This window comes from Canis lupus, chromosome 30 (assembly GCF_048164855.1).
Source record: "Canis lupus baileyi chromosome 30, mCanLup2.hap1, whole genome shotgun sequence".
NCBI lineage: Eukaryota > Metazoa > Chordata > Mammalia > Carnivora > Canidae > Canis > Canis lupus.
Window position 1 is genome coordinate 14,857,057 of NC_132867.1, and position 15,689 is coordinate 14,872,745.

The 15,689-nt window shown below is 34.4% G+C and overlaps 1 protein-coding gene and 1 long non-coding RNA gene across 11 annotated transcripts in view; one reads left to right on the forward strand and one right to left on the reverse strand.

Annotated features, from left to right (window-relative positions):
- Window positions 1-15,689, reverse strand: part of ROBO2 (roundabout guidance receptor 2) — a 1,635,491-nt gene that overhangs the window by 1,409,224 nt on the left and 210,578 nt on the right. The gene's annotated exons all lie outside the window — the stretch shown is intronic.
- Window positions 1-15,689, forward strand: part of LOC140621464 (uncharacterized) — an 82,519-nt gene that overhangs the window by 7,479 nt on the left and 59,351 nt on the right. For 6 of the 10 annotated variants that reach the window (XR_012021178.1, XR_012021177.1, XR_012021179.1 and 3 more), the window contains exons 2-4: window positions 4,009-4,080; window positions 7,086-7,154; window positions 8,283-8,456. This is a non-coding gene — a long non-coding RNA (uncharacterized lncRNA). Of the gene's footprint in view, window positions 1-4,008; window positions 4,081-7,085; window positions 7,155-8,282; window positions 8,588-10,031; window positions 10,419-15,315; window positions 15,378-15,689 lie in introns of those variants that run through there. The other 4 variants (XR_012021172.1, XR_012021171.1, XR_012021173.1 and 1 more) reach the window with 3 other exon arrangements.

Below are 15,689 nucleotides of genomic sequence, written 5' to 3' on the forward strand. Positions count from 1 at the left end.
AGCAGAGAGAGAAAACAGTCAAGATGCTGGAGGGAAAAAAATCTGTTTTTTTCTGTTTCCAGAAGAAAAAAGATATTTTCTGTATTTCTGGCATAGAGAAAGCACAAAAGCTATTAATGTTGACTTATAGTTTGATTTCTATCTACAGCAGGATTAGAGTAAGAAGTTGAGCTTCTTCTCTTTCTGATTTTAACTCTTAGTTTCTATTTTTTAAAGATTTTATTTATTTGAGAGAGAGACAGAGTATGAGCTGGAGGAGGGGCAGAGGAAGAGAGACAAGCAGACTGAGTCCAGAGCCTGATGCAGGGTGATCCCAGGACCCTGAGATCATGACCTGAGCTGAAGTCAGATGCTTAACAACTAAGCCACCCAGGAACCTCTTAACTCTTAGTTTCTCATTTGACATTTGTAACTATAAATTATTGATAGCAATGTCTGAATTTTTCTTTACATGTATATATTATAAAATTTATAAAGTGATTCTGACACGTGTTTATCTCCTTAAAAATGGCATTTGTGAAGATACGTTTCTATCTTATCATCTAGTCATGAACGTTTTTTAAAAATTTTAATCTCTACTAATAAAATTCCAAATCTATTCTTTATTCCCTTTGGTAATTTTCAATACAGATCAAGTTTGCTAAGTAAACTTAAGGTTCAGTTTTGCTATTTGGAGCATTCTCTGTTGAATATATATATAGTCTAATTAAATTTTTCTGCTCCATAATAAAATAAATGATGGAAAGTTTATATTCAGGCTACATATTTTTTTCATTAGCCATATTTACCACTGGCAAGGGCAGGATATCAAAAAGAAATACATAATAATATCTAATACACTAGAGATTCCAACATAATTTGTGCTTTTTAGTCACAAAGCAAGCCTGACATTGAGAATCAAGAAAATCAAAATTTTCACTAAATTGTTTGTTAGAAACTCAGCCATAATAGAATGGCTGTGCTTGCGGCACATGGGTGATTCAGTCAGTTGAGCATCTGAGTCTTGGTTTCTGCGCAGGTGGTGATCTCAGGATCATAAGATTGAGCCCCACATGGACTCCACACTCAGCGCAGAGTCTGCTTAAAACTCTCTTTCTCTCTGCCCCTTGCCCCCAAATAAATATATTTTTAAAAATATATTTTTAATTTGTCTTAAAGAATTGCCAAATCATTGCTAAACAGAAATTGGCCACAAGTTACATATCAATTCACAGAGAGGCTACATCATACTTGAGAACACATGCACTCTATAAAACATGTAGGTGTCCTTCATGGAATTGGCCACAAGTAGCCACCACTTATTGTAATCCTATCTTTCATCAATAAGTTTATAGCACTTTAAATATATGCACTTAACCAAATCTCAGGATCAAAAATGGATAATTACAAATATAATTCTCATGTAAAGATACACTGTTGGACTCTATAAGTATTTAAAATAGTACCAGAATTCGGCCAGTTATGAATTACAATTGTAGTTAACCTTTGATTATTTTTAGTAGCTACGTGTTCCATGAATCTATTACATTAATCAGCTTGTTTGAACCTCTATCAGTTTTATGAAGCTGGCATTTTATTATCTCATTTTACCAGAGTAGAGGTGGGATTTAAAACTAGAGGGGGATGGGTGTCTTGTTCCAGAGTCTTCTCTCAACAACCACATTCATTGCCTCTTGCACAACACACTTTCAGAATTATATGATAGCTATGATAGCTAAAATGATTAAAGATTTCCTGAACATATAATAGCAAAACAAAAACTAAAATCCAGGTGTGCAATCCCAGGGCCATTGCCTTTCTTTTAGAGAAATTCCTTGATGTAGAAATACACTACGTACAAATGCAACCTGACTCTAATCCATTATGAACACTAAAAATTAAACAGCATTGTTTCACATCTAAGAATTCATGGAAGGCTAATAACAGTATAGATAATCCATGCCTCTATTAAGAGTTTGAACTAAGCACTGTTTTTTTTTTTGATAAATTTACATGAATCAGAGACTCTAAAGCCTTTAACTGTACAAAAAGAAAAGAAAAAAAAATGTTGCAGTGTTTGAACATTTGCCACACCCACGAAAGTCTTTATCTGCTAGGATTTGTTCATCTCTGGCAGTTTCTCGGCCTCCTGATTCTGATCTTGCCCTTCCTACTTCTCCCCTTTTCCATCATCTGTCTGCGTCAAAATGTAGTGTGTTTATAGAACATGCATCAACAAAGATTTGCTCACATTTGCACCCCTATAAATTGGTAATCCTATTTCCACTTTCTTTGACAGGATCAAATCATCCATGCAATTCCTCCATATATAAATAAACTTTTATTTCATTTTCATACTAATAAATATTGAGAAAGAATAAAGACTTTTAAACATTGCATTGAAGATTATTGCCAAGATTGTGAAAGAGTATAGAATGATAGAAAAGTGAGAGGATAGAAATGAGGAGGTAAAGCAAGAAGAAGTGAGATAGGTTTTTTTTAATGTTTTATAGAAATGGTTACAAATAGCCAAAGAGAACATTTACTTATTTTCTTTGAGAGGTTGGGGATGTTACTAACCATTTTCATCTAATCACATTTAAATTTCTTGGACTTCAGTATGAAAGGTAAAATAAATATTATTATTCACTTTTTAAAAAATGAGGGAATAGGGTACAAATATAATGGATGAAATGCCAGAAGTCTTCAAGCTACAACACACTACAAATAAGATTTAAATGCAGGTTTCAAATTCCAGTCTTTGCTCTTTCCCCCAGAATCACACTGGACATATATGTTGCCCAGCTTTCGGCTTAAAAACAAATGAGTAAAATATTGATAGAAAGACTTCTTTTTATTTTCCCCTGCAGCTTCCTTGAGTTTGCAAAATGGAAAGGTTAGTGTGTATAAGTTAAATATGGACAAGTGATATTTTTGAATGAACAGAGGACTGAAACTTGGGGATTGTCTATCTGGTAAGCACCAACAACTAAGGGATATCTAATGAGCTTGAAAAAATTGAATTTATTGGAATATAATATTTCACTTCACATAGGAAATATGGATTCCTACTCAAGAGAAATAAATAGAATGAAAATTTCTTGAGTTCTATTTCTAATGAATTATATTTAAGTGAATAGTTCTATATCTATCTATCATCTATCTATCTATAAATCATCTATCTATCTATCTATAGTTGTAGTTGTATTAATATAAAATTTTATGGTGTCATAGACTCTTTTACATAAACACCAAGGCAAAATGCTGACTAGTCAATTCATTGGGGGCATGACAAGTTACTAATCTGACTAGTCTCCTTCATTGTTTTCACCTGATCTGGAAAATATCTCAGTGCCTGTTCATTTTAACATCATTGTTATCTGATGAGAACATTGAGGTTCAGAACCCACAGGTAATATATTCTGGTAGGGCTGTTTTCTCTTATGCCTGCATTTCTAAATTAAAAATTCACAAAGCCTTATAAAAGTTTATAAGAACTTAGAAATTGCTATTTCTAGCATGTAGAATAGGGGGGAAAAAGTCAGATTCCAAGGTTAGAAGGTCCTTTTGCTTATTACATAGGGAAAATCATTTTTTTACCAGCTCTCCAAATAAAAACCTTGTGATTTCAAAGTCAGTTTTTCTCTTCCTTACAAGTTACCAAATCAAAGCACCTCAAATCATCTACCACAGGAATTGTATGACTGCTTTGATTTTAAAAATAAAGAGAGGGATTTTGGAACAAAATTGTCCTGTGGAAAATGAAAATATTTTTTTTTTTTTATTTTTAAGCCACAGCTGTATGACAAGGTCATTTTCACCAAGTTAAAGATGCACTAAAAATTACTACTTTTGAAAGCCAGCTGTAACTGTAGATAATGCTCATTTCAACAAGGAAACTAATGGGCAGTGAGAGACCCTGATGAAAGCCATGGAACTTCTCCATATAAAAATGTACATGCATTCAACTACTTGTGTCTAATTTTCAGAGAGTCCTGGGGCCTAAAGAAAGTTCATCTAATTCCACAGGTTAAAAACCCTGAAAATGAAAACATGACTGTTCTTCAGTTTGGAGTGGCTGAACTGTGAAGTAAATTAACTGTAAGTATGGCAATAAAAATGATCACCCAAGGAATTGTTCATTTTCTTTCGCACAATCTAAAGATCTCCAATAATGCATATGAATGTTAAAAATTCAATTCTTTCTAAATCCTATAATTAATTCATGCAGGGATGCATAAACCAGTCTGAGTAAAATGGCTTTACCTTAGTTTCCTTATATAGCTGGTTGAAATGGGCCCAAGAGCTTAGTGATATGTACAAATCTATTTTTTGTACTTTTTCAGAGACAAATTATTTTAAAATCTAATGAATCCTTCCCTTTTGCTGTAATATATTCACAAATGAAGGTTCATGAAATTCATAAATAGCTAATGTACTTCAAATATTGAGGCCTATCATTTTTCTCTTAAGAACTCTAACACATTCCTCCCTCTACTTTCTATTTATAGGCAATTGGAAGTGCCTTTTTAAGTCTAAAATAGTTGTATGTATATTAGTTAATAATTGCCTCTACTTCCCCACCACTCAATGATTCTAACTTCTTGCATTCTAGTTCCATTTTCCCATAGAACATGTATTCTCAAAGGATCCCAGTGACATCCTAATCCCTAAATCCATACATCTATTCACAGTCTCCTTTTGGTTTAGAACTATGCACTTTTAAGAATGTGGGGTTTGAAGTCACAGAAAACAAAATTTTAATCTCTTCTCTTTCCTTTATCAGTAGGTTCTCTTGAAAATTAAGTGAAACAATGCATAAAGGAAGTAATAAAAATGTAAGATGGTAAATCATTTATTTCCTAAAAGTGTCTTCAGCTTTTTGACACCAGATTATTGCAATTACTGTTTCTCTAGCCAGTCTGTTTTTCCACTATTCCTTAAATGTTCACGTTCTTCGAGTTGTTCTTTTCGGTTCCCTTTTCATTCTATATTCTACACCATCCCTTTTAGATGATCTTGCACCTTTGCATGGATTTAAGTATACACCTTTAATAATGGCTTCCAAACCCATATCACCAGCACTGAATTACACTACTTAATTCAACTCTTGTATTTCTTGTCTGTAATTTATCCATAGATGTTCCACAATGGCCTCAGCTCAGCATATTAAGAACAGAATGCACCTCCTTCCCAACAAGTCTATTGTTCCCTTATTTAGTTAATGACGTCAGCATGGTCCTGCTTAACTCAATTGAATCCTTGATCTCCACCATGCTCTCATCTCTACATTCAATTAGTTGTCAAAATCTGTGGGTCCTATGCTCCCAGTTCGTCTTGGGTGACTCCCCTGATACAGTCAAAGGACACCTAATTAGTTAGTATCACCTCCTGGGGTGTCTTCTTCCACACCTAATTCCCCTTCCACTTTAACCATACTAATCCTCTCTTAAGCAGCAGTTAAGAGGGTTTTTGTTTGTTTGTTTGTTTGTTTGTTTGTTTGCTGGTTTTTTCGAAGCAGCTTTCATTTTATTCCCTAATCCGGCCAATATTTATTGAGTGCCTATTATATGTCTTTTGTGTTAAGAACCATCCAACAGAACTGGGCATTTTTAAACAACTTTCCAAGGTCTCTTTTCTGAACAATTTGCCCAGCCCATCTATTATTCTACTTGTAACTTATGTCTGATCGTCTCAGTTACTAAATGATTGACACCCTTCTTGTTCCTGTATGCCTTCATCCAATGCTGAAATATTTCGGCGGGCCTGGTGGCTCAGCGGTTTAGTGCCACCTGCAGCGCGGGGTGTGATCCTGGAGACCCGAGATCGAGTCCCGCGTAGGACTCCATGCATGGAGCCTACTCCTCCCTCTGCATGTGTCTCTGCCTCTGCCTCTCTCTCTGTGTGTGTGTGTCTCTAAGAATAATAAAAAAAAAAAAGTCTTTTGGCCTTCTTAGTTATTCATTGAACCAATGTATATTAGTGCCTGGACACAAAAGTTGGCAGAATTCTTCAGTCCTGCCCTCTGAGTAAAATGTTGTATTCAAATTCTCAGGGAGTTTAATTCACATTCAAGTATTTTATTTAGTTGCTGAAAGTAACTCCCTTCATGAAAAAGTTGAATGGGACAAAGCTACTCTCCTTCTACTCCCATCCAAACCAACCTTGAGATGTTTCATTTAAGACTCAGATACCACTTAGCTCTGAAAATCTTGTACAACCTCTTACTTAGTCCATAGAACCTAAATAATTGGTCTTAACTTCTAAAATTAGACATAACTGGATATAAGTTAACTTGATTTTCAAATTATTTTCTACTAATTGTCTTCCTCTACCTCATGCTTTTATTAAGCCTTACTAATTGCTTTTTCTCCAAAACAATTTGTTTTGTTTTTTTTTCCTTTCCATAAAATTCCCTGTGATTAGAATATCCTTCCTCTCCAATTCTGTCAGAATCATACATATTTTTTAAAGCTTTTATTTATTTATTCATGAGAGATACAGAAAGAGAGAGGCAGAGACATAGGCAGAGGGAGAAGCAGGCTCTCTGCGGAGAGCCCAATGAAGGACTGGATCCTGGGACCTATTCCTGTGACCATGGGCTCATGCCCTGAGCCAAAGACAGACAAAAGGCTGAGCCACACAGGGGTCCCAGAATTATACATATTTTTAAGGCCCAAGCTGGTTATCACTTCTTTTATAAATAAATTGTTTCATGATCAGTAAATCCAGAGAGAATGTCTTTTTTAATGTTTGGAATATATATATGGATCTTGTCATTTTTCTAAGTTAAATTTGAGGGTTTAATTTCACTGATAATAGCCTTATCTCCCCCATTAGAATACAATAGTTCTTATTAACTATTGTTTCTCCTACAGTACATTCTATAAAGTCCTTATACAAAGATAAGTCATGAAGATATGTTAGAATAGTCAAAATATCAATGCATTAATCTTCTTCTTCTCCCACCTCCAAACTAGAATAGACATCTAGATACATTGAAATATAACAGGAAACACAGTGAAATAATGAGGTAAAAAAATATAGATATCTAAGTACTCGCCTTCGGAGCACCACTAACTAATGAATTCTATAACTTTGGACAGACTGTTCAACATCTAGCACTGGGGAGGAAGACACGCTTTTAACAGGGAAGTGCCTGAGGAAAGATACAGGTAATAACTGCCAGGATGTATGGGATGTGGAAGTTTGGAAGGTGGGCTCCAAAGTGATAAAAAGATTTGAGCCTTGATTTTACCACTTATTATTAGTGTCACTTCGGTAATTTCACCATTTGTGGCTTATTTCCACACCAGTAAAATTAAGATAATAACAAGGTGGTTTGAGGATTTGATTAGTTAATAAAAATAAAGCAGATGAAACAGTGTCTGGAACATAACAACCTAGTTATTATTATCCTTAACCTTTATCTTTTACCCTTCAAAAAACTGGGAATCGTACAGTTGATCTTAGACTCTATTACTTATTTAGCTCCTGTACTCTAACGCAGTAATATGAAAATAAGTTTGTTATTCCAAGTATTTTATATTCAACGATGTCATAATTGTTCTATGGAAATGCATTTCTTTTTTTTTTTTATGATAGTCACAGAGAGAGAGAGAGAGAGAGAGAGAGGGGGAGAGGCAGAGACACAGGCAGAGGGAGAAGCAGGCTCTATGCAGGGAGCCCGACGTGGGACTCAATCCTGGATCTCCAGGATCGCGCCCTGGGCCAAAGGCAGCGCTAAACCGCTGTGCCACCCAGGGACCCCTATGGAAATGCATTTCATCTTTCACTTATATTCTACAAATTGAGATCCTTTGTAAGGCTTACTTTTACTTAATTATTGTCAGTTGATATAGTGAAAAGTTGCCTGATAAGGCACAAAAATATATAGCCCATATCCATTATTATTAGGGAGGAAAGGCCAAAATTGTGCTGTAAATTGGATATTTATATCAGTTTTATTCGTCAAATAAATTAGAATGAAATTTAACAAGACAGACATACGGCATTTTACTTTATAATGACCATGAAAAAGATTCAGTGATGGTAGTTTTATATTAAGCTCTTAAGTCTTGAATACACATCCAGCTGATGCTTGGGTGAGCACAGCCATTCCCATAAGTTTGGAAACAAACTTCTCAATGTTTTTCCTGACATTTTTCTTGTTAAATTTAAGAGAGAGGTAATAAACAATATTGGTTCTTCAGAGCAGAATATGCTTCAGGGACTCTATCTTTTATAACTATATGTTTTAAGAAGTGTTCTAAAGTTTTTATAAATGCTTTTTTACTTCACAGGTGCTTGAGGCTGGAAGGGATCCTGAGAGGTCATCACCCTGCCTTAAGGCAGAGTGAATCTAAAGTCTCCTAGAGGAAAATGATGAAGACTTTAAGAATTCCACTACTCTTCTGCAGGACCACCCTCCTCAATCCCCTGTTCCTGCTCCTCCAAAACAAATCCATCTTAGTAAGGTATGCACACAAGAACAAAGCCAGTTTAATTTTTGTTTTTTAATTGAGGCATAACAAGCTTGAGATGTGATGATTAACTTAAATACAGAAAATAATCCTTAATAGAAAAAGTCTCAATATTGGAATGCCTATTATTAGCATCATCATTAAATTCAGCTATTATTTTTCAATCATAATGACCTAATTAAGTTTAAATATTTGTGCACTACACATTAATAGATATTCCTCTGAATAGAGTGCTGCCCCCAAATTTTATCACTTTAACAAAAACGGAAACTGTTGCTTAGCAATAAGGAAAGACAAAAGTTTAAAAATGCATCTCAAAAGCATATTGTAGTCAACCATAAGAAGTCAGAGTAAATGATGATATCTAAAAGAATGCTTGAATGTGGAAACTCAATGAGAAAAGAACTGTTTCCTATTAGCTTTAACAGCAGGGTTTGTTATCATTTAAATACACGCTCTAATACACTTAGTGTTTTGTGCTACATTTAACAAGATTAAGTGAACACACACTGTTTCAACTCAAATCTTTATCGGAAATCAGAGGCAAGCCTCATTTCTTGCCAAAACATTCTCTTGTGGCTCATTCTTGGAGCAAGTTCATATAAGTAAATCTGTTTACCCAGGTGGACCACTGATCAATTAAAGGATTTTCCTTTCAGGTAATTCTGCTTTACTGAACTTTCAAAACTTTATCTGGAAATTCTAAAAAATAGATGCATCTGATATGCTATAAAGTCTATAATTTGTAATAAAATGAAAATGGTATTCAAATATAGCAAAGAATTAAAATAAATGAGAAGAATAAGCCATTAGAGTTCTTACGTGATTTCATTATAATGCTACAAATAATTAGATTCTGAGAAAAAATAGTAGATACTAGATAGCTTACCCAAAAAACAAAGTGTCTCATTGTCTCATGTGTTAATTTCTCCCTTGATTGAAAAAGCTTGAACTACCTGAAGTAAGCTTCCAGGAGCATTACAAAAGAGGTGCCCAATTCTCAATTTACAGATAATCTTACTGAAAACTTTAACCTCATATCATCCTAGACATCAAATTCCCTTTTAAAGGACAATATATCTCTAGTTTCTTGCATTTTATGTTATCTTATAAGGTATTTCTCCTTGCATTTATATGGTGTAAGTATATATATTTTAAATCTAGTTCACTATGCATCTCTATTTTACAAAATATTTTGTATGTTCATCTAGCTCACATTCAACAGATATAGCTTCCTTTTATAAAAAATTATGTTTGTAAGTAATAAAATAGTACAACTCTATGACACCTGAAATGAAAGTGCTTTTGCCACACTTCTATTTGTATTGTAAGTAATTTAAAAATCCAGTTATTTGGGTATCATATCTGATGGGTCTTTGGCATTTTCAATTATTTATAGTTATTTATAAAAGACTAAAATCTTTTTTTATACTTTTCTGAATCATTTACAATCAATGACATGATGACAAGGTGATACTCATATTTTTTGTGGTAGGCAGAATAATGGCCCCAAAAATGTTTGTGTCCTTATTCCTTGACTTATGAATATATTATCTCACATGGCAAAAGATTTTGCAGATTTCATTAAGGATACAATCGTGAGATGGAGAGCTTATCCTGTTTTACCACAGTGGGTCCAATCTAATTCTTAAAAGTGAAGAATCCACCCTGACTTTGGTTAAAGAGAAAAGCTTAAAGACAAAAAGATCAGAAAGATGGAATGAGAAGAGGAGCTGGCTTGCACTGTTTGATCTGAAGAGGAAGGGGGGCATGGGCCAAAGCATGCAGGCACCCTCTAGAAATTGGAAAAGGCAAGATACAGGTTCTCTCCTAGAATCTCCAGAAAGAAGTACCAACACTTCAGTCTTAAATTGGTGAGACCCATGTTATACTTATCACCTCCAGAACTGATTTATTAATTCATTTATATAATTTAGCCACTGAAATTGAAGTAATTTGTTCCGGCAGCAATAGAAAAATAATTCAAAATTAGAGTTTTGCATTTTTCCCCAAATTGTTAAAGATTCACCAACTTCTTTCTGTGACAATCCATTTACTATGTCTACCTATAGTCTTGCTTTCTTCCTGCATTGTAAATTTGGTGAGAGGAGGGAGCTTTTATGATAACTGATCACTTTTGTGCTAGTGACTAAAAAGTTGGAGCATAATTTTAGCTTGTTTCTAGTACACTTAGTTTTTAAAGCTTATCTGCAATCATTCTCTATACTAAATTTACTATTGGATTTAACTATTGTTTTCCCAATCTTCTTATCACTCTGTCTTATTCTTTCTTAACTACTCATTTTAGTCTATACTAAAACTTTTTAAGTCATCATGAAACTTTCATGAGGTAAATAAATATAAAATGCATATTATGAATGGATGCACACTGATATGCAATACATGCAATAGACTTATCTCCTCTTTTCACACTCCCTTTATAACATTTTACATCTTTTTAGACATTTTCCTTCCCTTCCCACTCTTCCAAACTTACCCCAAATTAAGAAAATCACAAAAAAGGTAAAACTAAATGTACTCATTTTCCAATCACTATCAAGGATTTTTTTTTCCCCTTCATTTTCATTGTTGCCACCAGTCTCTGAATAATTTTCATCTTAAGCCATTTCCTATCAGTAGAATTGTTTAGACTGAGGCATGATTTTAAAACATAGAAGGGAGCTTTTCTTTTGAAATACCAGGATCCCAAAGAGGCAGAAAAACAATTGTTTCCTTCTTACAGCACTGCCAACTGTAGAGATGGAGAAACTAATATTTAAACTCTGTGTAAGCAGGGGCACCTGGGTGGTTCAGTTGATTAAGAATCAGGCTTTGGCACAGGTTGTGATCCTGGAGTCCTAGGTTCAAGACCCATGTGAGGCTCCCTGTTTAGCTGCGAGCCTGCTTCTCCCTCTCCCTCTGCCCCTGAGCCCTGTTCGGATGCTGTCTCTCTCTGTCAAGTAAATAAATGAAATCTTTAAAAATAAATAAATAAACTTTGTGCAAGCCACCAGTAAGTATTATTTCAATATTATTTCCCAACAATGCTGTCAAGGAATTATGAGTCCCATTTAATATTAAGAACACTAAAACTCAGAATATTTTATTTTCCAAGGTATCTAGGTGTCAAATGGCAAAGTATAAACTTGTTTCTTCCTATTGCAGTGATTTTAAAAGTGAGCTATATAAATATCAAACCAGGTATCAGTTCCACATTTAAAATTTTACTTTATAGTATCATTTCTGTAAATAATATTGTCCTGTAGTAACATAAATGTATTCATAAACAATACCAGTAGAGATGTCTGCAAAGTAGTATTTCACTTTAATGTATGTAAAATTAATCCCTGGACTTTGTCATATTGAAATATATTTAAGAATTAAAATTGAAGGTAGCTAAGGTGCTATTTAAGAGATGGTGCATCTCCTTATAAAACATGAACTCTATATAGTCACCAGGAGAAAATAACTTGGGAATCAGGAGTCTTAAGTTCTGGGCTCAACTCAGTTACCTACAAGATATGTTAACTTAAAAAAAAAAAGACATGTTAACTTTGCAAGTTAAAAAATATTGTCTACTACTGATCTGTTTCCTGAAAAAAAAAAATCAGAACAATGGTGACTTCCTTATGGGTTATCTTCTCATGGGTAAATGTGATACATCATACATGTGCATGTCCCAGTGCCTCACACCCTTTTATTGAACAAATTTATGTGTTGAGTGTATTAATGAATTATCAAAAGATACCTGGAGAATTTCTTATATCAAATTAAACAAAAGGTTATTTGTTTATAAAATATTATATTGATCATATTATGTCTACCTATATAAATATTATGCCTCACCTTTAAAGAGAAGAGTAAAATATGAGAAGAGAATATAGCATAATATGAATTGTGGACATCTAGAAAGAGTATCTTTGGGAAGAAAAAGAGTGAAAGTGCATCTGTGACATCATGTTCTCTTAGGCTATGTGTTTTAGTATCAAGAGCATCTTCTTTAAACATAAGTAATTCTCAAATTCTATCCCTACTATTTATTTAGTTGGTCTCGGCTAAGTTACTGATATATTTTGAACCTAGATGTCTTCATATGTTTATAGTGGCTTTAATTATTACCTTGTCCAGTGTTTTAACAGGCTAGTCGTTCATTAAAATCTACAGTCTCTTTTTCCTCTGAGCACACAGTTGAATTATATTCCTCAGCCCTTTTTGTATGGCCAGTCATAGGCTTACATGCTGATCAATGAGATATGAGGAGAAATGAAATGTGTTCCATAAAATCTTTCCCATACAATCCTCCTTGTTCCCTTGCCCTTTCTGTCTAATGGAGGGGAACTCCAAGGGAAATCTTGCAAGCCAGAGGCTGGAGACAGAGCCATTGGCCCTCAGGGGTCGTAAGTGACTCTGAGCAAAGCCCTCCTATTACTATGACTCACTATTTTATGTGATAAACAATCAAACAATTACCTTCTATAGTCAAACCATTTTACACTTGGCTTGTTTTGTGATCACAGATTAATTTGTGTGTGTGTGTGTGTGTGTGTGTGTGTGTGTGGTTTAGAGTCCACTCAGATATTTCTCAAAAAAAAAAAAAATAGATGTTCGTTGTAGATATCTAATTAGTTTTTAGTTGCTATAAGAGAAATTACTACAAACTTCACAGCCTACAATAGAACATATTTATTATCTCACAGCTTCCTTAAGTCGGGAGTCCAGATATATCTTCTCTGGATCCTTTACTAAGCATGTCATAAGGATGCAACAAAATGTCAGCTAGGACTAAATTCTCATCAAAAGCTTTTTCCAGTGGTCCCTTGCAACTGAAAAACCCATGGCTACTTGCTTTTCAACAGGAAAAAGATTCTCTGATATCCAGATGCTTTTTCAAAAGGCTTATTATCTGATTAAGTCAGACTCACCCCCCAAAAAGTCTCTTCATTCAAAGTCAACTGATTAAGGACCTTAATAACATCTACAAATATTTTCTTCTTGTCATATAACATAAACAATCATGGAAGTGATATCCTACCACCTGTGCCATAGTTTATTGGCTAGAAGTTTTCGCAGGATCCACACACAAGGCAAGGAGATCGTACAAGAGATGACTAATCAACTGTCTCTACCACAGTTTTCTGTTCTTACAATGGTAATCAGAGAAACATAAAATATTAGCACAATTAGAAGTAAAGAGAAGAAAGTGCCATGGGAAGCTCCCAGTATCTCAGTGCATTTTGTTAAGTTATATCAAAACGACTTGGGTATGAAAACAAACTCTGGAATAGTTCAACCCTGAAATTTTTTTTATAAATTTAGTTTTTATTGGTGTTCAATTTGCCAACATACATAATAACACCCAGTGCTCATCCCGTCAAGTGCCCCCCTCAGTGCCCGTCACCCAGTCACCCCCACCCCCCGCCCTCCTCTCCTTCCACCATCCCTAGTTTGTTTCCCAGAGTTAGGAGTCTTTATGTTCTGTCTCCCTTTCTGATATTTCCTACCCATTTCTTCTCCCTTCCCTTCTATTCCCTTTCACTATTATTTATATTCCCCAAATGAATGAGAACATATAATGTTTGTCCTTCTCCAATTGACTTACTTCACTCAGCATAACACCCTCCATCAACAAATATTTTTTTAAGTGCTTTCTATATGCCCATTGGTAAATGTTCTGAGGACATGAGAGAAACATTAAATATAAGATCTCTGCACAAAGAGCATGAAACCAAGAGGGGATTCAAGGGATTTATCCACCACTAAATACTAAAAAAATAGAACTTCATCCAACAGTGTGAATGTAAGAATATAGTATATAATACATATAACACAAAAAATTTATGTTAGCTGACTACTCACATTATCAATAGAATCTCCAGTCAACAGTAGGCTATTAATGATTAAGTTTTGGGCGAGTCAAGTTATATGCAGATTTTTAACTGTATGGAGATCAGTGACCCTAATGCCTGCATTGTTCAAGAGTCAACTGTATATATATATACCTATATATACCTATATATATATAGGTATATATACACACATACCTATTTATATATACCTATTTATATACACCTGTGCATATGCATATGCACAGATGTGTACATGTATATATAAATGTGTATATGTCTTGTAAGTGCTTTAAATTTACATAACTTATATCATATTCTCTGTCACATGTTTTTTTTATTTTTCCTCAAATTGTTATGTAGATATATTTCCATTCAACTGAGAAACATGCTATCAAATAAAATGATAGCAATATAAACATAAGCATTGTTTCAATGGTTTTCCTACTGTAAACACCACTGAGATAAATCCAAATCTAAACCTTGTTCTTGTAGGCAAGAGTTTCTAGTATGGGATTTCTGGGGCAAAATCTACGTATATGCCCATGTATTTTCTAGATACTGGCAATTACTGTTCAGAGCTCACTACTCTGTACTCTTAGCGAGCATATATTGAGGTACCCGTGTCTCCACAACCTTTCCAAAATTAATACCATCAGACTTATTTTTTCATTATGGAGGGTAAAGATAGAATTTCATTGTCTTTTTTTTTTTTTAGATTTATTTATTTATTTATTTATTTATTTATTTATTTATTTATGATAGACATAGAGAGAGAGAGAGAGAGGCAAAGACACAGAAGGAGGGAGAAGCAGGCTCCATGCCGGGAGCCCAAGGTGGGACTCGATCCCGGGACTCCAGGATGGCTCCCTGGGCCAAAGGCAGGCACTAAACCACTAAGCCACCCAGGGATCCCCCTGTCTTTTTAATATATTCTCCAATGCCAGCAACTGAGAGCTTTCTCAAATGTTTCTTTCAAAATTTCTTATAATGTTATTTTTACACTTCAGATGCAGTAGGTGTTTTAGCACAAGAGAGACTTGCAACTAAAATATATCAAAATAATTTAGAGGTAAGGCCACGATATGAAAATATTCTTGTGGTAGGACAAGGTTCAAGAAATAATTCTGTTAATTGATATCAAGGAAAATTAAATTGACATTCTAGAAAACTCCCAAGCACTTGAGGAATGACTTGTCATTAAGGTTACTGGCTCTAGAGGCACAGCTCCAAATGTCGGGGTTTTTCTTTTCTACTCTTACAAAAGAACCATGTTTTTTTTTGTTTTTTTGTTTTTTTTAGAACATAAACCTCTCTAGCTACTGGATTTAACAGTTACAGAGCCTAGCTGGGCATGCTTAACCACTTTTCAAATGCATATGAG